Raw genomic sequence first — 23,758 nt, forward strand, 5'->3', positions numbered from 1 at the left:
AACCCCAGGAATTGAACCCAGGCCCCAGTGCTGAGAGGTAGCAATACTAATCACTGCACCACCTCTCCGTAAGATTGCTTCCAGAAAAACAGTAAATACCTTAGTAAGCTTCTCTCATTTGCTTGCATTCATATTTCTACATCCCAATCAGGTTAAACTATTTTTTTCACCTACTGTTACTACTCAGTATAAAATATTTACTCCTAATATATTCCTTTTAGAAAAAAAAATCCTAAAAGTTTTTCTTTGTGTGATTTTCTCTGGCAGATGATTTAGCAAGATGAAAAAATCCACTGTTAAATTTGTGAGAAAGAAAGCCAAGAATAGGTACAGGTGTGATGACGTGTTGAGTATTTTCATGGAAAATTATCAGAAAGCATCTTCTACAATATTTTCCTTTGAAACAAAGCATTTTCATCTGAATCAATAGTTTGTGGTGTTTTCTTCATTTAACATGAAAACAATGATAAAAAAGTATGGCCCTTAAGCTGATTAACCCTACTAAAATATTTAAACAGTGCAACCTTAGGACCGCATTGGTCAATTAGACTACCAGATTAGTTCGTTTTGTTTGAGAAAAAAATCTTTCATTTCCAAGTTTAATGCTTAATGAGAATTTAGCCGCAAGAAGATTATCAGCTTCTTTTAAAATATGCTAAACATGAAAAATGACAACTAAGACATAACTAAATCAGTCAGTGGAAAGTTTTTTAAGCTAAACTTGGCAAATGGTAACCATAGTTACCTAAGGCTGTTATGTAGAGCTGTGTATTAATCAGGAGTCACAAGGTAGAAATAAATTTGCACAGCTCCCTGCTGTGTCAGTGCAAAACCTGAGAAAGGAACAGAGGGAACTTCCATAATATTTCACTTACCAAGCACATCATTTAAAAAAAATATATTTTAAAAGATTGCACTTCTTAATAAGAACCTTTCCAATCCAAATGTAACTGTAACAAAATGTTTAAACTACTGTATGAATTAAATATACAGACTTGATGAGAAGAATTAAGAATTTCCAGAAATGTAATGTGCAGTGCAGGTGAGGATGTAAATAGCAAATAAATGAAGATCTTTTTGTGGGTTTGGGAGCTGGGTCTGTTTTCATTTTACTGAAATTTAAAATATGTTTAATTTTTTTTTTGGGGGGGGGACTACAGTGTATTCAAATGACTACTAAGCCTCTATATGGTATAGTTCAAGTAGGTATTTGCATCAGCATGTGTAAGCTGCAAAGGAACAACTAAAGGTTTATTCCATGCTGAAAAGAAAAGATAAGAAACACAGTGTTTCGGTGGTGGAGCCTTCTTCAGGTGTGTCTCTATAGGATTCAAGTAGGGGTAATTACTGGGTCACTCAAAGAAATTTAGTTACTTATTCTTGAGCCACTATAGCGTAGATTTGCCCTAACGCTGTGTATCATTATATGTATATGAAGTTTCACACTGTGTAAGTCTTTTGCAGACTGAAACAAGTATTCCCCTAATAATTTTCTGTACTTTGCTCCATGAATTTTCCCCTTAATTTTGGGAAGCTTTTCAGTCCCTCCACAACAAAGGGGGACTATTGCTCTTGCTGTCACCATGCTTGACAGTAGGCATGGCGGTGATGTACTGTGTTCTTTGCATTACATGTAGAATCTTGCATTTAGACATACATGTTCCAAATATGTATTATATGACCACAAAATACCACTTAAATGTTTTGTTGCTCACTTCATGCAGAATTTGATACTTTTTTCGATTAGGGGTTTCCTTATTTCTGCTGTCATTCAAGCTAGCTTTTGACTCATGGACATTTTCTCCTGTCTCAGCAATAAAACGCCATAGTGACTTTTTTAAAGTTACTGTTTGCCTCATATTGGCACCTGTTTCCTCCTTGCACAGCTGCTCAGTTCTGAGTGACTTACAATGATCTAGGTAGGGTCTGTTTAGTATGGTGCATATTCCATTACTTAATGATTACCTTCACTTCATTCAAAGTGAAATTTAGTGTCTTTATTTTTTTTTATAGTCCTGTCTTGATTTGTGTTTTTCCACAAGTTCCTAGTCTTCAGTCTTTTCTTGAAATCCTCTACTTGACTGAAGGAACTTACAGAGAAATATATATTTATTCTGAAATCTTATGAACCTCTAATATTGCGCAGAGACAGAGGCCGCTCAACTAATCATGTGGCTTGTTAAGGCATTTTTGTGCACCTCACTTTAGGTTTGCTTAAGAAAAGAGTTTGTATGTGTGCAATCATGACGTTGTCTAATTTCTTTCATGTTAATTATCTATCAACTTCTTTTTTGTTTTTTATATGGTAGGTGTAGTATATTAAAATTATCTATTGTTACTGCAAGGTTTAATCAACAAAATATGAATACCTTTCTGTAGTCATAACTGTACTAACTGTGTACTAACTGTGTCATCTACAGTAATAATGCAGTTCTAAATCTGCTTAAGGGAAAAGCCACATGAAATGTTTAATATTCACAATGGGAGACCCTCCCAAAAACACAGAGTTCTATATCACAATGTTAGGTCTTACAATATCCATCTCCAGTCCACAGTGAAAAGTGCTTCAGTTGATCTGAGACCATCACTACCTGCAGCTTCTGGATATCCTTTTTCTGGCCTTTTTCTTAAATTAGAATCAACAAATAGTTGTGTTATGCTCAATCATGTGTGGAATGGCCAATTGTATATGGTAGCTCTCAGCTATCATCTCAACAACCAGACACAAGAGCCAATGAGGAAGTGTAGGCTGACACTTCTAATCTGCCCAGTTTAAAGCTACTTGTCTTTCAACATATCCCAGTCACTGCAGCTCTGCACTGAAGGCTCAGAGCAGACTGGAGGAGAGGTGTTTTCACGTATTCCGAGGGAAAAGGTAGGGAAAAGACTCTGTGTGGAGAGAGAAAACTGAATTCCAAGGCGAACATAATCCAAATCGTGAGGCTAGAGTGAGGTTGGAGATCTGAAGTGGTGGATAGAAATCCAGGGGTCCCAAGAACAAATGAGAAGTCAGAGTAAGTTGCTAACTGGATACGTAGGTCTGGTTGAGAAACCTCAATAGTGAGTGAGGACAAGTTGCATACTGGAAGTTTAAGTAGACAAGGTGAGTGAAGTTAATTAGTGAGTGATCGGGTGCTCGTGGGAATGCAACGTTGTCTGCGTGCCTGCGAGCGGTTTGTAACAGGTCTGTTCCTCACCAACAGATCTGCAGACCTGTAAGCCCTTAAGGTATCACTGAGAGGAGAGAGAGTGTCGGCTGAATAAACGCACCTTCCCCTCAGGGGTGTTCACTCAAATTGCACATCGCTGCTTGGGGAATCTTGGTCACAAGCAATGTTCCCTCTAATTCTTAATGGCCTGTGTGCACAAACATTTCTGGTTGTGCAAATTTTTTCCCCAGTGACAAAAACGCTTGCGCACTAAATTAAGTGTATTTAAAAGTAAACCTGAAATTATTTTTTGTTAATATAGTCATTGTTATAGAAGCATAGAGATCCAAAAGACCTATAATCTGAGGTAGCAATATACTATACTGTAGCTTGTAAATCACAACATAATGTGTTTTGAAAAAAAATAGCAATTTGTCAATGACAAAATAATTACATTGCTGCTCATGTGCACTAATGCAGAAGACAAGGATTATTAGACAGGGTGAGACAATGACATATTCTTGGGGTTGACAAAACACACCCAGTGGTGAACTGTGAGGGGATTCACATCCAAGAAGAAGAAGAAATAGAAAATTGAAATTGTGCAGAACTCCAATTCAAGATACTCATAAGGACATCACTTATGCCAAGGCCTTTGGTTTTCACAGAGAGGAAACACAAGATTCCAGCTTGCTTCTGGCTTTTTTCTTGGCACACATTGTTTTCCTTGTTTTTTTTTCTAGCTAAGCAGTTCTACACAACATTAGTTTATGAATGAATGACTATTTTTAGAGTGCCAAGAGGAAACATGATTGCCTACACAAATAGAGGCCATTCTAACTTACAGTAAATCAAATGGAAACATTAAAAGGTGATGATACAAAAAAGAACTCTTGAGGAAAGAAAATGCAATTCAATGTGACAAGTCTCTATTGGAATTTAGCACACTTTTCAAATTCTTAAGGTGAAAAAGTGAAAATTGAAAGAAAAAAGCAGTTCCTTCCACTAATTTGGACTTGATCTGGTTTTGGAATCACTCTTTTTAGATTTCTATTTTTATGTACTGTACCTGTATGACTCAAGCTATTAAAGGTGTACTGTATATTCCCCTTATATTATGTATAGTAGGTTAAGTTAGGATTAAGATGGACACATATTGTTTTATGTACATCGGACATATTACATGAATTATCAGATTATCACATTGTTTGTGACAGCATAAACAGCTAATAGTGTCCCAAATGCATTTACCCTTTGCCATTTACAGAACATGTATTAACTGCTTTAATAACTGCTGTAATAGGTAAGAGATTTACATATGTTTGATCTACATTTGGGAAGCCTAAATATTTTCTAGAGGGAAGAACTGATGTTCAGAATTAAGAAGATGAAAATGTCTGAAATATTTTTTTTCCACCTGTCTAATCAAGCATTGTTCAAAAGTACACTGCAAGGAGGAGTTTTGCTTCACTCTCATAACCTTCATTGTTGTTTGGACCAGAAGGGTGATTTTTAATTTTAACTGAACCAATAAATTATCAAACCACACTGTCATATCTAATAACGCTCTCAATTACAGCATGATAAAAGTGGAACTTCATTTACCGTCCAACTCGAAACATTCTTAATCTTAAAAAATACAAATGCTGCAAAGTCTACTGCTACCAATATACATTACTGTAACATACGATACTTACAGTACTTTTTACAGTATTTACTAATTTGACATATCCTATGATAAACCTTCCACTTCCAAAGCCACCCTTCAGAAGTTTTATATGACAGTGTAATCTCCATTAAACATTTAACTTCACGTGCTTTTAACATTGTTCCATTAACAGGCACCTCCTTCTCTACATTTTTGTTGGTACTACTGTATAAAAACTTATCCACATACCTTTTTACTGCAAAGACGTACGCCTAATTCATCTTATAGAGAATGTAGAAATGAACATAGTTTTTGTTAATCTTTCATCTACTCATCTACTATTTTCTTCTTTTGGAGGTCTTTATGGCAGCCCTGCAAATTGCTTTATGAGTTTACCAATCTGTGGTCATCTTTGAGCATAAGTACAGATGCAGCCATTCAAAGTGCGCGGTACAGACACGTACCGCAGGCAATTGGCTGCGGTGTCGCGTATCATGACGCAAGATGACGTTGGGTACCGCGGTACGTGATTGGTTGACCGACAGGGGCACTCGTGGTCCGTTTGTCTGTCGTAGAAAGACTTACTGTAAACTTCTTTAGTGTGCCCGTTGTAGATATTGAATTTTACCACTGAAGGGAAATCTTAGTAGCTGAGCATAAAAAGAATAGGAGCATACTGTAACGCGTGTGAAGGCCATAAACGATATTAATTTTGGAACATAAACATACAGTATATAGCTGGTCTTGGTACTTTAAAGAAAAAAATACACACCAGTATTTCATTTCTCCCTAAACATTTTAAGCATCGAAGTCTTTAACTAACGTGATACCGGAGTCAACAAGCATAATTTTAGAATTTGATTAATAGGGAATATAATATGGAATCGCGTATCTAAAGAATTTAATAACGGTATGATTATATTCGTGTACTCTGACAGGGCTGTGTAGGGCTGTTTCCCCTCCCTGTTCATGTGAGCTGTCTTGTAGCCTACTGGTCTATGTGTGTGACTAGCAACTGGCAGGTTGTGTGTTCAAATCCAGCTGGTGCTGGACTTTTCTTTTAACAAACATTTCTTCGAAAAAATAGAATAGCGATATTATGGACAATCAATTGACTTTTATATTTCAAAATATCGCAACATGATCGATTCTAAGTCATTTTTGATAACAATCAACAAACAAACATTTCTTTGAAAAAATGAGACGTTTCCCTTGGTCAGAGATATAAATATATAATATATAAATAAATTAAATTTAACTAGCATGTGAAATAGCGGGTGAAAAAGTGGTAGTTTTAAGCTTTTCTGCTAATATAATACGGAATCGCGTATCTAAAGAATTTAATAACGGTATGATTATATTTGTGTACTGCGACAGGGCTGTGTAGGGCTGTTTCGCCTCCCTGTTCATGTGAGCTGTCTTGTAGCTTACTGGTCTACGTGCATGCCTAACAACTAGCAGGTTGTGTGTTTGAATCCAGCTGGTGCTGGTCTTTTCTTTCAACAAACATTTCTTCGAAAAAATAGAATAGCGATATTATGGACAATCAATTGACTTTTATATTTCAAAATATCGCAACATGATCGATTCTAAGTCATTTTTGATAACAATGAATAGTCACCTTCTTCCCTTCTGACAACGGTCCCTGCTTCTGCTTCCTGCTTCTATTGTGTGTGTGTGTGCAACAGAGTAAATTTTTATAGAGAAATGGAGGCTGGACAGTATGCATTACAATATAAACAATTATATTGATTTAAATCGAGTTCTGATTTAAATCGCAAACGCGTGTTTAATTATATGTGTTTTTTAATCATAATCAGGCTAATGCAACATAAATTGATACAGTATCTTTGTCTTCTAAGTATCTTAATAAACTTTCAGCATAGCTTTCTACCCGTCAAGATTTATATTTCTTGGGATTTTGGGATCAAACGTGGAAGGATTAGATTGTAATCGTTTTTATTTGTCAAATACGTGATTGTATTTCTGAATGTTATGTGACACCTACAGTAGCTCACTGCTTTAAGAAAGTTATGTGTAGCACTTTAGATCTCTTTTCTGAACCAGGGAAAATCTGATCATGTTTCTCTATAACAATAATAAACTTTATTTTACATATCGCCTTTAAAAGTGGCATCTCAAAGCAATACAGTAGATCAAAAAACAGTTAAAGGGACCAAATTAAATACCAGACAATCGCAAACACGTTTTCAATAAAATTATTTTATTAATTCAGTGGTTTGTGAGAGGGACATCCAGCAGAGAGAGACACACACACACCGGTTTTCATTGACAAAATTGTTTTTTTTTTCAATTCCTCTTGTCTAACAGGAATGTTTTGTTTGTGGACAGACTGTTAGACTAGAGGAAAAGAGCGCCTCCTCCTACGAAGCATTTCGTTGATCCGATCACGAATTCTTTTCCAGTCGCACGCAGCAAGGGTTGAGAATCTCTGATTCACCACCGTACTAATGGTTTTCCGGAGATTGCAAGGCAAGGCACTTTTGCCTCTGGACCCATCGAAATTTACAGAGGTGGTCCACCCCCAGTAAATTTCAAAAGTCACAAGATTTCGAAACACGAGGGCGGCGTAGCGGTCGGCTCTTGCTATGCCGATGCACTGCAAGTACAACCCCCCCTCCATCTCCTGGGTGATGGGTAGCAGTTGGACATCTGGGAGAATTATTCGTCCCACTGGCATCTGTGAATTCCGCTGTGCTTCCTGGGGGGAGATAGACGGCGGGGACAGCATCAACAGATTCCTGCGCGGTGGTGAACGGAGAGGCCGGGATGGAGTGTCCTGAGTGTGCTCTGCTGGGGGCAGAGCTTCCGCCAGGCATTGCAACCTGCGCGGCGGGGAGAGGCACTTTTCGGGAGACAGCTGCTCAACTGTTTGACTGCTGGAACATACTGTCTCCTTCCTCTGCATTTTCAGGAGTGTCTCTAGCCTCCCAATCCTCCCCAGTAATGCATCGTACTGCTCCCGCTGCTGCAGAAATGTCTCCATACAGGTGCTGCTTCTACAGGTTGGCACCCTGGCCAGTGGCTGGGAGCAGAGACCCACAGCCTGTGGCAAAATAACATAATTCATGTAAGAAATAAAGTCACACAGTAGTATTCATCAGTCGCGGAACAGAAGTCAAAATAAACTTTTCTTTTTTTCCGTCTTACCGCTTTCTTTTTTACTGTCCTGGTGGTAGATTGTTTCGCCCGTGCGGTGTTTTCTTGAAGAACAGGCTACGAAGAAATAATTATAATTGAATTTAAAATTCAAAACGGCAATAATACCTTGTAATATGCGCTGTAATCGCGTATTTCAGATGAAGTCTGCTGTATTTGCTTACCCTTCGCTCTTTGGAAGCTGGGGCGGCAGAAGCACCCCGTCTCTTCCCGTAAAAGGTCTTGGTCTCCATACTGTACTATGGTCGCTGTAGTGCAGGTTTGCAGTTTTTTTTTGTGATGGGAGCTCACCCAATCCCTTGGTGTATTTATGCTATATTCACATGTATGGCTAGTGTGTGTTCATTGTCTTCCAATGAAAGGCGGGTGCCTTTTGCCGAAGTCGGGAGACATTAGAGGCTTGCCACACCCGGACTGTTAAACCAATGCATTAGCACGTCAAAGCCCATTGAGGACCCGCGTGCAATAGTTGTTTTGTCCCTTGATTTACTGATCTGCATTAATTAAATCTTGTCAGTCAGGTCTTTTTTTCTCTATTTCAATTGTCGTTTACACATGCACGACTTTAAAAGCTAGCAAGACAGGTTTCGATTCACATTAGCTGGCGAGCCTTGTTAAAAAACTAATAATAATGTAACATGCCATGTTTGTTCATGAACAAAGTTATACTGAGATTTCCTTAGATACGCGATTAAAAAATAAATAAATAAAAATTTGAATCTCCTGCGGAACACATTCCATAAGAATCAGCGGTTTTACAGTATATATCGCCTTTAACAACCAGAACAGCAGCAACAACAATATTGTATTTCATTGCACTTTGAAAACCAAGTAATAACTTAACTATACAGTACGTGCAAACGTTTCGTATGTTGCTGTCGTGAATGCCTGTGTACCCATAAGTATCTTATTTTCCTTGAGTCCTGTCAATCTCTGTTCCCCCCCCACTTTCTCCCTCAATTCAATTCAATTCAAGGTGTTTTATTTGCATGACAGATGGGTACAATTCTTGTTGGGAATGTATACTTTGATATTTACACCCAGCGCGGCACCGAGGGAGCATCTGCATTTATAACTTAGTTTTTGAAATTAGTCAAGCAATATGAAGCATCTCCTTTTACTTTTAAGTCCCTTAAATACATTGAGCACAGCTTTCTCACCATCCTTACACAAAGCAGAAACTTTCCGATGACTCACAGTACAAGTGGAAAGATTACAGATTTTAATTGTCTTTAATTTTGCCTGTGGAGTGTATCTTATTAAGCTCTAAATTGCATTTTGAGTGCGGTTTTTGACTTTTTTTAAATTACATTTTGGGCGCGGACAGCACATACAAGGGTTAATGTACTGCACCAAGAAATTTAAAATAGTATTCTTTAGGTGTGAGGGTAGGAGTGGACCGCAGCAGGCATAATCAGCAAACCAGGAAAACAAAGAACAAGACAGGTGAGATGTGTATCCAGAAAGCGAGTGATCAGAAAAAGGAAATGGTGTTACGCCCAGGTTTTTGACCCAATTGTTTTAACTTGCTAATGTATCAGACACATTTCCTGGCATATTGTGTTTTAAATAAAATAGGAGTGTCTTTCCCTGGCATTAGCTCATCGGTGTGGTGTAAGTTTTATCTGTACCATACTATACAGTATATAGGTACAGAATTCAAGCTGCACCACTGTATCGCTTTGGTAAGGGGACGGACAATGACCAAAATCACGAAGACTCTCTCACACCAAATAATGAAGATGAAAAGAAATGGGAAGTCAACACGGGACATTGTACAGCAGTTGGCTTTGATGGACATCTTCGTTTCTGAAAGCACAGAGACGGCATTATAAAGGGGAGAGGAGGCAAAGAGAATCTAAACCGAGGACGATTCAAAGGTAAATAAATTTCTAAAAATACCTTTCTTGCATGTAAATACAACTATGCACATTATTTTTAAAACTGCTGATCTCTTTTTTTTCAAGTCCTATTGTGCGAGCTATCGACAAACTGACCGATGAAAATGATGAGCTACCGGCGATGCAAATCCAAAGACGGCTATGGGCTGACCTCGGTGCGAATATTAGCCCGACATCGATAAGAAGAGTACGCAGGAGGCTTGGATGGAGATACAGAAAAACCAACACATGCCCCATGATAAGGCTAAAAAACAAAGAGGAAAGACTCAAGCAAGCGCTCCAATGGATTGAACAGGGGGAGGCATTTCAGGATGTACTTTTTACCGACGAAACAACAGTGGCTCTGGAACAGTTTTCAACAATGGCATTTTGCAAAAAGGGGAGACATGTGGACAAGCCAAAGCCCAAACATCCACTGAAGGTTCATGTCTGGGGGGATATATCTAGAAGAGGCCCGGGACCACTTCTTATTTTCGAAGGAATTATGGACCCTGTATTCTTCGAGGAAGTCGTGGTCACGCAGCATGCTGCCCCATATATCAGGGAGCAGTTTGGATCAAGGCACCGTCTCTTTCAAGACAACGATCCGAAACACACAGCAGCAAGGGCAAGGCTTATAGCAGAAGGAGTGAACTGGGTGAAAACTCCAGCCGAATCCCCAGATCTAAATCCAATATGGTTTGGCATTCGTTGAAAGACTACGTTCGGAAAACCACTAAGCCCGTCACAAAGCAGGAACTGATCGATGCGATCTATAAATTTTGGGAGGAAGAACTGACCAAACAAAATTGTAACAATTTTATTAACAGGCTGTTTCGTGTTCTTCCTAGGATTGTTGACCGGGGCGGGGGACATTCGGGAATGTAAGTCTGAGAAAGACAGTCTCACGTTTGTGGACAGTCTGTCCACAAACAAAACGTAAAAAAAAAGTAAAAAAAAAAAACAATTACTTTTTGTCAAAGAAAACCGGTGTGTGTCTCTCTCTGCTGGATGTCCCTCTCATAAACTGCTGAATGAATAAAATAATTTTATTGAAAACGCATTTGCGATTGTCTGGTATTTAATTTGGAACGTTTTAACTGTTTTTCGATCTACTGTATTGCTTTGAGATGCCACTTTTAAAGGCGATATGTAAAATAATTTTTTTTATTATTGTTATAGAGAAACATGATCAGATTTTCCCTGGTTCAGAAAAAAGACGATTAAAATCTGTAATCTTTGCACTTGTATGTTATCGGAAAATACAATCAGTTTCTGCTTTGTGTAAGGATGGTGTGGTGCTCCTCAAAGCGCTTTACAGGATAAAAACAATAACAACAATAGTGGCTGGGCAAATGATTTTTTTAATCGAAATACAAAATGAGATACTGTATAATGATGTGCATGAACAAAGGTATACTGCAATTTTCCTTAGATACGCGATTAATGCTTCGTAGGAGGAGGCGCACTTTTCCTCTTGTCTAACAGTCTGTCCACAAACAAAACATTCCTGGTAGACAAGAGGAATTGAAAAAAAACAATTTTGTCAATGAAAACCGGTGTGTGTGTTTCTCTCTGCTGGATGTCCCTCTCACAAACCACTGAATTAATAAAATAATTTTATTGAAAACGTGTTTGCGATTGTCTGGTATTTAATTTGGTCCCTTTAACTGTTTTTTGATCTACTGTATTGCTTTGAGATGCCACTTTTAAAGGCAATATGTAAAATAAAGTTTATTATTGTTATAGAGAAACATGATCAGATTTTCCCTGGTTCAGAAAAGAGATCTAAAGTGCTACACATAACTTTCTTAAAGCAGTGAGCTACTGTAGGTGTCACATAACATTCAGAAATACAATCACGTATTTGACAAATAAAAAACGATTACAATCTAATCCTTCCACGTTTGATCCCAAAATCCCAAGAAATATAAATCTTGACGGGTAGAAAGCTATGCTGAAAGTTTATTAAGATACTTAGAAGACAAAGATACTGTATCAATTTATGTTGCATTAGCCTGATTATGATTAAAAAACACATATAATTAAACACGCGTTTTCAGAACACGATTTAAATCAATATAATTGTTTATATTGTAATGCATACTGTCCAGCCTCCATTTCTCTATAAAAATTTACTCTGTTGCACACACACACACAATAGAAGCAGGAAGCAGAAGCAGGGACCGTTGTCAGAAGGGAAGAAGGTGACTATTCATTGTTATCAAAAATGACTTAGAATCGATCATGTTGCAATATTTTGAAATATAAAAGTCAATTGATTGTCCATAATATCGCTATTCTATTTTTTCGAAGAAATGTTTGTTAAAAGAAAAGACCAGCACCAGCTGGATTCAAACACACAACCTGCTAGTTGTTAGGCACGCACGTAGACCAGTAAGCTACAAGACAGCTCACATGAACAGGGAGGCGAAACAGCCCTACAAAGCCCTGTCACAGTACACGAATATAATCATACCGTTATTAAATTCTTTAGATACGCGATTCCGTATTATATTAGCAGAAAAGCTTAAAACTACCACTTTTTCACCCGCTATTTCACATGCTAGTTAAATTTAATTTATTTATATATTATATATTTATATCTCTGACCAAGGGAAACGTCTCATTTTTTCAAAGAAATGTTTGTTTGTTGATTGTTATCAAAAATGACTTAGAATCGATCATGTTGCGATATTTTGAAATATAAAAGTAAATTGATTGTCCATAATATCGCTATTCTATTTTTTCGAAGAAATGTTTGTTAAAAGAAAAGTCCAGCACGAGCTGGATTCAAACACACGACATGCCAGTTGTTAGTTACACACGTAGACCAGTAGGCTACAAGACAGCTCACATGAACAGGGAGGCGAAACAGCCCTACACAGCCCTGTCGCAGTACACGAATATAATCATACCGTTATTAAATTCTTTAGATACGCGATTCCATATTATATTAGCAGAAAAGCTTAAAACTACCACTTTTTCACCCGCTATTTCACATGCTAGTTAAATACTTCGATGCTTAAAATCGTTAGGGAGAAATGGAATACCGGTGTGTATTTTTCCTTTAAAGTGCCGATTCCTGGAATCTGACTGGCTGACACCCCTCTGAAGTGGTTCCATAAAATCTGGTATACGGAAAAGAAAGCGTTGATAAATACAAGTGTCTTTTAATACACTCTTTGCTGTGCTCTTGAGGATCCTTGTGATATTTTAAGCTCTAGTTGAATGATAAGTGTCGCATTTTAAATCATTTTCGTATTTAGAAATTATGAAACGCCCTGTTAAAAGCAAGGAAGTTTTTATGCCCGTTGAAGTAAAACAAAATGCCTGACAAAGTATGGCTTGGACAGATTCCAAGTGCTTGTACAAATGTGCTAAAGAAATTATACTTTGAGTATACAGCTTGTCCAAAGTCATCCATTATTAATACTATTAGTAATATCTTTGGTAAAGGCTTTGATGCATAAATATTTCTGATAAAGGTAAGTTATGTACTTTTGTCCAACTGAGCAATCTTGCTTTCATAAAATATACCAACATTTTAATGACTGATGATTAACATGCTGTAATACACAGTTCAAAATTAAAGGCTCAAATGCTGTACATGAGAGGTTAAGCTCCCCCTGGCGGTTCTACAAGGTGACGCCAGATAGTTTCCGGCAGAGCGTCAAATGACGCGCGATTAACCATGTGACACCGCGTGACACTGCGACACGCCCACCGGGGTATGCCGCAAAATACCTCGCCCATTTTGAATGGCTGCATCTGTAGAATCTGGCAGATGTTCCCTGTTGTTAATACTTACCTTCACAGCTAAGCATGTATTTCACCCTTCACAGGGTTTCAGATTCATTGGATGTTGAGCAGCTACTAGATAATAGTGTAATGGTGCGTTCAGAAGAACACTGTGCAGGTAACAAATTCATTCAATAGGACGAGGCAAGGGCGGCAACAGTGAGGCCGAAGAACAAAAGATTCCCTTTGCAAGGGTTTGAAATGAAATAAGAGCTAGGAGAAACAGCAGGCTGTTTAATACCAAGCAATGAAGTGCAATTTGAGAAAGGTATATATAGAAGGTGTGGTGATAGGATGATTATTTGGTGCACTGTCATTAGGTTAGGTGATTGAGTATGGGGGAGTGTGACACTACCCCCCCCCCCCCCCATCACGGGAGGCTCCTGATGCCCTAGTTGGTCGGTTAGGGAAGTCATGGCTAAAGTCGTGGATCAGACTTCGGTCCAATATGTACTTTTCTGGGACCCACAATCTCTCCTCTAGACCATATCCTTCCCAGTCCACTAGATATTGGAGGGAGCCGAGGTACCATCTGGAGTTCAGGATTTTGTTGACAGTGAAGGCCGTTGATGAGACATGGGGGAGGAGGGTGTGATTGTGGTTTCGCGATGGGGACCTGTGGAAAGGTTTGAGGAGGGAAACATGGAAGGTGGGGTGAGAGTCGGTGGAAGGGCCTGGCGATATGATACAAGTGTAACCTTAATGTGATAGCTGAAAGGACCGATGTAGTGAGCACCCAATTTGCCAGACAGTTCACGAAGTTGTAGGTTTCTGGTGGATAACCAGACGAATTGCCCTCTCCGAAGTCCGGGAAAGGGTCTGCGGCATCGGTCAGCGGCACGTTTATGTTGGTGAGTGGTCTGTTGAAGAGTATATTTGGCGGCCTTCCATATTTTCCGGAGCTTGGGGATGTAGTCGTGGGCTGATGGAATCTAGGTGCCGAGGGGGTATCTGGAATAGGAGAGGGCTAATATCCCAGGGAGCAGTGGAAGGGGGCCAGTCCTGTGGAAGAAGTGGTCAAAGAATTGTCTGCATATTCCGCCCATGGGAGCAAGGGTACCCAGTCATCCTGAGAGGCAAAGACATGGCTTTTAAAAAGGTCAGAAGACACTGATTTATCCTCTTAGTTTGGCCGTTGTCCTCGGGATGGTATTTGACCGTAAGCGAGACCGAGAATCCCTGGGAATTGCAGAAGGCCTTCCAGAACTTTGAGACAAACAGGGAGCCTCTATCTGAAACCACGTCCTTAGGGATGCCATGGATCCTGAAAATGTGATGAACTGTCTGCCATCTCTCAGGCAGTAGATAGAGCGGGCAGCGGAATAAAGTGGACGGATTTAGAAAATCAGTATTGTGGTCTTGCCTTGGCTAAGGAAGTCCACCGATATGTGTGACCAGGGGCGATCAGGAATGGGGAGGGGAAGAAGGAGTCTAGGCTTTTTTGTGCTGGGGTTCTTAGTCCTGGCGCAAACCGAGCAAGCTTGTACATACTGGATTGTAGTCGGCGACATCGGCTTTCATAGAAGGCCACCAGAAGTCCCTGGAAAGCAGATCCTGTGTATGGCTGATGCCGGGATGCCCAACGAAACGGGAGTTGTGATCTGGCCTGCCGGGAATTAAGCCACTTGGCAGAATGAATATAGGATAACTTTTTGTGATCCGTTATGATGACAATTGGGTGTTGAGGACCATCCAGCCAATGTCTTGACTCCTCCAGAGCGAGCTTGACGGCCAACAGCTCACGATTCCCCACGTCATAATTGACCTCGGCCTGAGACAGTTTCCTTGAGAAAAAAGCACAAGGGTTAAGAAAGCACAAGGGTTAAGAATGTACTTGTCCCCATGCCGCTGAGAGAGGACTGCCCCCACACCATGAGCAGAAGCATCTACCTTGACCATGAAAGGTAAGGAGGGATCCGGGTGTCGGAGAAGTTGCGCCGTGGTAAACAAGTGCTCAGGTGAAGGCCTGGTTTGCCTCAGGTGTCCATTTGCTCAGGTTGTTACCTTTGCGCGTTAGGGAGGTAATGGAAGCACCCACCGAGCTAAAGTTCCAGATAAAGCAACTAAAAATATTGGCAAACCCAAGAAATCGCTGAATCTGTTTTAAATTGTTGGGAGGGGGCCAGTCAGTGATGGCTGTGACCTTCAAGGAGTCCATCTGGATACCAAGGGGGGAAAGAATGTAACCTAGGAATAGAATCCTAGAAACGTGGAATATGCATTTTTCCAATTTTGCATAAAGTCTGTTCTGAATAAGACCTCCTGGACGCGGAGACCATGATCCTGTAGATTATTAGAAAAGATGAGGATATCATCCAGATACACCAGCACGTACAGTATTTATGAATGGTATGCCTGAATATCTCATTCATAAAGGTCTGAAAAACCTGGCTGGCTTCTCTCTTAGGTGACAGGCTGCGACTGCTATACCCTCTGCGGGCCATTACCGGTGGGGAGGATTGCAGTGGGGCAGGGGGGAAGTGGCAGGAAGGTGTGTGTCTTCTTTCAGCTCCTGGAACCTGATATCAATTTCTATGACCTGGGAAAGAAAGGCGTCCAGCGAGGGGAAGTCGAGAGGGAAGTGGATGAGGTGATCCTTTAATTCTGTCGGAACTGTCGAATAAGCAACTTCTGATCCCAAGTCGTCTGAGGAGCCAAGGAACGGAATTCTGCCATGTATTGCTGCAGAGTACGTTGTCCCTGTACGAGGATAGATAGGCAGTGTGCGGCAAGATGACGGGAGTGCAGCTGACTGAAGGCTGATTGTAAGGAAGCCTGAAAACAGACAACATCTGCTGTCTCATGTGCATTCCAGATCAGAAGTGCTGTGGCCCATTCCAGGACTCTACCGGACAGGTAAGAGACAATGTAAGCAATACTTTCATGGTCGGAGAGGAAACAGTCAGGACAGAGCTGAACAGAAAGCCATCCAGCACTGGGCCAGGAAGCCCTGACAATTGGTGGAGTCTCCATTGAACTTATCCAGGGCGGGGAGGGGTAGTGGGCTAGCAGGTGCAGGAGTAGGCTGTGGCGGTACAGCGTCCGTGACCATCTGGGGAGGGGGGTAATTCCGTTACATGGTCAACTAGCTGCTACACAGCAGCCGTGATCTGGCCAAGGGTTTGGGAATGCTGTTGCAGGATGGAAAAAGGGTTGTTCTGACCAGTGGGGCTCATGTTATAAGGCTTGGTATTCTGTAAAGGTGCATTCAGAAGGTAACGAACCAATTCAATAGGACGAAGCAAGGTCAGTGACAGTGAGGAAGGCTGAGTCGGAATCCAAAAGACAGAGAAGAAAAGATTTCCTTTGCAAGGGTTTGAAATGAAATAAGAGCTAGGGGAAACAGCAGGCTGTTTAATACTAAGCAATGAAGTATGATTTGAGGAAGGTATCAATAGAAGGTGCGGTGAACAACGAGAGATGTGATAGGATGAATATTTAGTGAGCTGTCGTTTCCGAGAATTGGATCGGGCTGGTCTCTGATTATCTGAGGTCATGGGAACATGCCTTTATTAAGGAAGGTTAGGTGGTTGATTATGTGGGGAAGTGACAAATAGAGGTAATCTCTGAGCATTTACTGTTACTGTTGAAACTTGCAAACTGCTTCTGTGCATAGTGACACCATTAAATAGACTAGTTCAAAGAACCACTTCTCAAAGTTTGAGAAACCAAAAACATAGTTTACCCACTCATAGCAGAATACACACTTTGCCCTCTATGTTGCAATAAACTAAAACCAATGCATCTTTTGGGGGCATACCAATACCCAAGGCAGATCAGAAACTCTTGAGCTTGCATTGTAGCTTTAGAAAATCACAAACATTTATGCTAACTATTTATTTGCGCATTTATTTAATTTCATGGTAGTAGCTGCATGTTGAGTTGTTGAAGGGTAGGTCATTTTTTTATTCTTTAGCCACAGTTAAGACTGCTTTGTACTGTATTTTGCTGTCCCTTGTGAGTTTCATGCACTGAGGTGTGATGGACCACCTGCTTTCTTTATAGAGAGGCTTGTCACAAAGTGTCACTATCCATACATTCTTTGAAATGTTATGTATCATAATTTTATAATGATATTAACTATATTAATTATGCTTACTAAACTTTCCTTTTCCGGACCATGAAATGAAATAAAATAAAAACCTCAACCCACACAAATTCCCCTGCTGATTCCTAAAGCTGGTTTCCATGGGGTGAATCGATATGGTTGAAATTCTTGATTGGAAATTGTTTCAAATCAATTTGGAACATTGTGTTTTCAGATAGAATGTTGCATGATGGGATGAGAGGCCGTTTGTGAATATTTTTGAATCATGAACACCAGAACTCAAAGCAAGCTCATTACTTCATTAACTGAAAGGTATGGAAATATCTGGCAAATCTTCAATATGCTGGTATGAGCATCATTGGAACTGTCCAAGAGGACAAGGCTCATTACAATATCTTACTTTTATAAAATATGCAGTGTATCATCACTAAATTCTCATATAACACTAAACTCTCTAGGTGGAAGGTAATTCATTTTTGAGGCCAAAAGGATAGATAGAAAAACATTTGAGATCATTATCAGATAACTGATTTTTAATTGAGAAACGGACAAGGTTTAACAATGATGATTACAGTTTTAAAGACAGACAGAGAAGACAGAAAAACAAATTTGAAATCTGGCAGTCCCAAAATAAGGGATGTGTTGCAGTCTGAGTCAAGCTTTAGTTTACTGATATAAGTGTCAGCACTGGAAAAAAGGATTTTCATCAGACTACAGAAAATTGTAATGGTTTCTGGTATTTGCAGGTCATTGCTACATTGTTGGACAGTATGTTTGGCATTACAGTGGTGCAGTGGTAAGCTTTATCACCTTGCTGTGCTCTTACCCTGGGTTCAGTTGTAACAGTGCTGTCTGCGGGAGTTTGAATATTCTCACTGCGTTCACTCTGGGTGATCCAGTTTCCCTCCATAGTCCAAAGACATACTGGTAAGTTGCAGTAATTGAGTTCTGTAAAATTGGCACTGGTGTGAATCTGTGTTTGTGCCCTGAAATGGACTGGCATCTGATCCAGGAGTAATCTTGCCTTGTGACTGATGTTGGCCAGAATAGACTCCGGCTCCCCTGCAACCCTGCATTGGATAAAGTAGTTTAAAAATGGATGGATACGGTAGATTGAAGGATGATGGAAGGATGTTCTACCATTCCCTTGATTTCTCAGGCATCAGCTTTCTTTCTGTGATACATTAAAGTCAAAATCATGTTGTTTTCTAAAATGAATAGTAAAATGTTGGCTTATATTACTTTCTGTATTGCTTACCCTTTAGGATTCTCATACATTTAATAGGCATAGATCTGGATTCATCCATGGCAGCTTCTCTATCCTGGGAGGGTCCCACTGCAGAGAGAGGAGAGAAAGAAAGAGCTTTTGCCTTGCGTTGGGGCTCAGGCAGCTCTGCAAAAGTAGCATCATGCTGACTTCGGTCTTTAAAACAGTCTGTGCGCAGTTTTTCTTCTTGAGGTCTGGCCACAAGGCAGACAAGAGGGAACTCAGTTTGTTCCAGCAATAACTTTGTTCTGAATATGCCTGGGTATTCTGGATGTCGAAAAAAAGAAAGAGTCCATCTGTCTATTTTCATAGATCAGACAAAAATAACAGTGGGTTCTTTCAGGAAGAATATCTTGGCCAAAATTCTGTACTTTACCAATTCACTCTCTCAGCCTGGCATCTTGGAGAAAAGTTCAAGTCCCTGCTTGTAGTCATGTGGTTGAAAAAGTCAGATTGATCTTTCAACTGGAGAGATTAGAAGTCAGTCAGTTAACTGGCAAAAAATGTCTTGGGTTACTTTTTTATAGTACAATACCACAAGTTGGTGATTGACTGAGATGCTGTCAGGTTGCTTCTGGTACCCACCCTACAGATCTCCAAATGTGGATCTTCCAGTGAGTGATGGATATGGACCTTTGACTTGTATTTTTGGGAAGAAACAAGACTGGAGACATGTTGGGGCCCATCTACGCTATATACCATTACAATGTTCAGCTTGATAAAGCTTTACAATGCCTCTTACCAGAGCGGCCTCTTTAACTCACCAGGCTGCTTAGTCATCACATAAAAAGTATTATAAATCTTTAATAACACTTAATTCTATGTGAAATAATACTGTAGGTCTTGTCGCTACACGGAAAAGTAATAAAAAGGCAAATAATGTTAGGAATCGATTTCAAAGTAGAGTTTTTAAATCAAAGGATACTACAATATATTAAAATTGTGGAATACACTAGCGAATCCTCATGCAGAATATTTCATATAACTGTGGTTACCACATTCTAAAAAAGATATTACTGGTGCTTCTGCAGCAATATGACTGCATTTTATTAGTCTTGAAGAGAAGAGACTACAGGGGGACCTGATTCAAGGATTCAAAATTAAGAAAGCCAATCCAAAGGACAGTGAAACACAAACCAGAGGACACAAATGGAAACTTACATTTAAAAGTGAAAACAGGAGATGTATTTTTCCACAAAGAATGGTAGAAATCGGGAACAAGCTCTTCAGCCAGGTTTTTGAAGTTGATGATTTGGTATTTTTCAAAAAAAGGCAGGATGTGATTCATATATCAATTAGCTACAAACCAAAGAACTAGATAGGCTACAAACAGACAGAGGTCATTTAGCCTTTCTTAGATCCTTATTCTTAAAACTGATACTGCACCCCGCTTTTTTCTCTTTAAATTACTAAGGAAGTTGCTGATCTAAGAGCTAAAATAATGTATTTATTGTATGCATTTTGCTGGTTTTCTAAAATAGAATCTTTCATGTCAATTTTCATTTTTCCACAAACATTTTTCCACATTATTAAAAAATAATCAAATATTCTACAAGATGATCCCTTGAGAATCTGGTTGCTGTACTCACATTTTTTGTCAGCATAATTCTGCATCGATAAACTTTTGTACAGGAATCAAAATGAGGTTTTATGTTTTTTTTGCTGTCCCTGGTTCCTGATCAACATTTTACCACTGAGCTACTACTTCAAAACATGTTTCTTTTCCTCAGAAATAAGATGTAAGAAGCATGTTCCATGAATTATCATAAAAATGTCCCATTAGGCACACAGGTCAACTTTAGTCACAAAAATAGGTGATATCAACTTATAAAAATTTCATAAAACAATATTAGTTTGCTAAGATTTACCAATACCTTTTCCTTAATCTGCTGTATAATGTATGTAAGCTAGCATTTACTATACTATATGTACAGATGCAGCCATTCAAAATGCGCGGGCGATACCGCATTATTTTCCGGTACGCTGTACGCAGTCTACCGCGAGTTACCGGTAAATACCACTAGTTACCGTAAATTCTCCTATAATACCGCAAGCAAAATAATAGTATCCAGAATTTCTGCAGGGTGGAGCTAATAAAGCTCATCCTCTCATGTTTGAGCTGTCGCCATCAAAGTCTTTAACGAAGATATTACTAATAGTATTAATAATGAATGACCTTGGACAAGCTGTAAGTGTAAACTCAAGGTATTGCCCTGGTCCACATTCTTTTTTTCATTGACCGTCTTTGTAAAAGTAACACCACAGCATTTCGCAAGCATTTGTTTCCAATCATGCAAAGTACAGTAATTTTTGAGAATCGATTTACCATGCCTTTCACATGCTCATAAAAGAGATTGATTTAGGAACATAAACATATTACCGTATGCAAACTGTACTGTATACAGTATGTATATGTATATTTAATGTCTTAACTGTGCCCGTTTAAGTATTGAATATTAATATGGAATTTTACCACTGAAGGGAAATCTTAGTGCCTGAGCATAAAAAGAACAGGAGCATACTGCAACACGTGTGAAGGCCATAAACGATATTAATTTTGGAACGTAAACATACAGTATAAGACTGGTCTCGGTACTTTAAAGAAAACATACACGAAACATGGTTTCATTATGACCAGAATCGGTTTTGAGATATTTTTAACTTGATTTACAGTATTTGAGAGGTATGTCTTGACACCGATACTACGTAAATACTGCTCACGTATATGTTTCTAGGTTTATATTATGCATTTCATACGGTCAAATTACTTTTGAGCAGCTGATAAGAAGCGCGAAACGGTATGCCCAGGGCGTTTTAGTTTTCGTTTTGTTTTAATTCAGATACGCATTAAAATTGCAGTATAACTTTGTTCATGCACAAACAGTGGCATATTACATTATTAATTTGGGTGTCTCCTCTTGCCAGAAAGCTCTAAATTGCATTTTGAGTGCGGTTTTTGACTTTCTAAATTGCAACCCATAAATAAAGCTGATACAGTTTAGACTTACTGTATTTTAAACTGTATTACAGCAGCACATTGGACAATGCAACGTAAATTGCAAAAATGCACTTGGAATCTATCCAAGCCCTACTAAGAAAATTATTTAAACTGCGACACTTATCATTCATCTTTAAATAAACTTTATTTTATATAGCGTTTTAAGCGAATAGGTAATTAGATTGCTCATAAACCTAATCGCTTTTTCTACATAAACACAGCGTGATTGCTCTCTGAAAATGCTTTTTCTTTATATTTCGGCTCAGATTTCAACTATAGATCGTATTATTATAAACTTTCTTGGAAAAATGTCTTTTATGTAAACCATGTTTGCTATTCATTCATTTAGGGCTAGAATACGTTCATTGTCTTCCAATCGAGTCAAGTTGACATTGGAAGCTTGCCACCCCTGGACTGTTACACCAACGCATTAGCATGTTAAAGCGATTTCATTAAGGAGCCTAGCTTTCTTAACTAGTAAGTACTGTACTTCTTACTTTGAAAATACCTGTGAAACCGGTTTAATTCGTCACAGCCAGCACTCCCGCAGAGAGGGGGGTTGTACTCATTAATGTCTTAGCACAAAGCAGAAATTGATTGTATTTTCCGATGACATACAAGTGGAAAGATTACAGATTTTAATCGTCTTTTTTCTGAACCAGGGAAAATCTGATCATGTTTCTCTATAACAATAATAAAAACTTACTCATCGCACGACTTTAATAAATCTATTCTTTATTAATACTAAATAAATAATACTAAAAATACTACAGCAAAGAGGTAACTTGATTTTTGGAATAATTCCAAATAGCACAATGATCCACTGGCTTCCCTGAAGTCTATTAAGTCCATAATCTTCCAAATACAATCACTAAGCAATTATAAGAATTATACCATCCTATTTCTTTGTGATGTCCTGTAAAAACTAAACCTATTTTTATATGACTTACTCAAAAGATTTCCAAACACACAAAGCATTTGTGAAGTACTATAGTATTTCTAAAGGTTACTGGTACAACATCAATCATTAAAGCTTAACAATAAAGTTTAGATTGCTGACTATGGACTAACTACATTAACTAACTGCAATGCAACAGCATACATTTTACAAGTAAGAATATCTGGTTGAATTCTTGCATTTGTAGCCAATTTAATGTGAGAGATTTTAAGTTTTAACATAAGAAAACTACGAATATGAAAACAGCCATAACAACAAAAATTACTGTGCAAATATCAAAAGGCTACTTCAGTAATGAAATAATAATCACAGTAGAAACCAGACACTGTTTACACCATATTGTTAAGAAAGACTCAAGACAGAAATGTTCATGTACAGCTGGAAAAAACAACTTCTAAAACAACAGTGAAGGCTGAAACATTATGCCCATGCTTTTCCACACTTGTAAGGATAACCTTAAAACATAGGCTGTTGAGTCCAATCAATTAAAGCTGGAGTTCTGCAGGTTGTACAGGCTTAAAAGGTAGATCGGTAGTTTATCTGCAATATAGTCCAGTACTTTAGGTGTTTCTTGGTTTAATTTTCCCGCTTATTAATGCTTACTTTCCTACATTTCCAATGCCGTTCACTATCATTATACACAAAAGCCAAACCATAAACTTTGAAGCTAGCAGACTTCAAGAAAACACCTGTTGGTGTTAAATGGTGAGGTTTTATTATAATCTAAGGTATGAAAACAAACTAGCTACATTTTTAAAACACTTTATAATACACCACTTTTTTGTTGTATCCCAAGTGATTTGAAGCATTGCTGTTTTAATTGAACTAG

Source organism: Lepisosteus oculatus, chromosome 1 (genome assembly GCF_040954835.1).
Source record: "Lepisosteus oculatus isolate fLepOcu1 chromosome 1, fLepOcu1.hap2, whole genome shotgun sequence".
NCBI lineage: Eukaryota > Metazoa > Chordata > Actinopteri > Semionotiformes > Lepisosteidae > Lepisosteus > Lepisosteus oculatus.